The following is an 898-nucleotide window of genomic DNA, read 5'->3' as shown; positions in this document are numbered from 1 at the left end:
ACCCATTTGGTAAGTCCCGGTGACTTGATTTACGATGAGTTGAGAGTCGCAGTAGAGGATGAGTCGATGGGCCCCGTATTTGATAGCCAATTTCATGCCTGCAATCACAGCCTCATACTCGGCCTCGTTGTTAGTCATCTCAGGGCATCGTATGGACTCGCAAATTATTTCGCCCGTGGGGACTTCGAGGACGAGTCCTAGTCCCGATCCTTAGGCATTCGCAGCGCCGTCAGTATAGAGGGTCCAGAGGTCAGTGTGAGCAGAGGCGCGGAGGGCCTCTTGTTCCACCTCTGGCAATATCCCTGCACTGAAGTCGGCAACAAAATCAGCGAGTACCTGTGACTTGATGGCAGTTCTTGGGTGGTAGGTTATGTCATGCTCGCTGAGCTCTATGGCCCATTTGGCGAGCCTACCCGAGAGCTCGGGTTTGTGTAGGATGCCTCTTAGGGGGAAGGTTGTTATTACCTTTATAGGATGGCATTGAAAATAAGGTCTGAGCTTTCGCGAAGCTACGACTAGCGCCAGAGCCAGTTTTTCGAGGTGGGGGTACCTCATCTCGGCATCTACTAACGTTTTGCTGATATAATAAATAGGGGATTACATACCTTTATTTTCACGGACCAAGACGGCGGTGACAGCGACTTCGGATACTGCCAGATACACAAGTAGGCATTCGCCGGGGTCTGCTTTGACGAGCAGCGGCGGCGAAGATAGATATGCCTTCAATTTCCTTAGGGCCTCGATGCATTCTTCGTTCCATTGTAGTCCATGATCTTTCCTCAGCACACTGAAGAATTTATGGCATCTGTCCGAGGACCGCGAGATGAACCTTGATAAGGCGGCTATTCGCCCCGTTAGTTTCTGTACCTGCTTCTTGCTGTGCAGAACCTCGGGTATT

Source organism: Nicotiana attenuata, unplaced genomic scaffold, assembly GCF_001879085.1.
Source record: "Nicotiana attenuata strain UT unplaced genomic scaffold, NIATTr2, whole genome shotgun sequence".
NCBI classification, from domain to species: domain Eukaryota; kingdom Viridiplantae; phylum Streptophyta; class Magnoliopsida; order Solanales; family Solanaceae; genus Nicotiana; species Nicotiana attenuata.
This window is presented reverse-complemented; position numbering follows the sequence as displayed.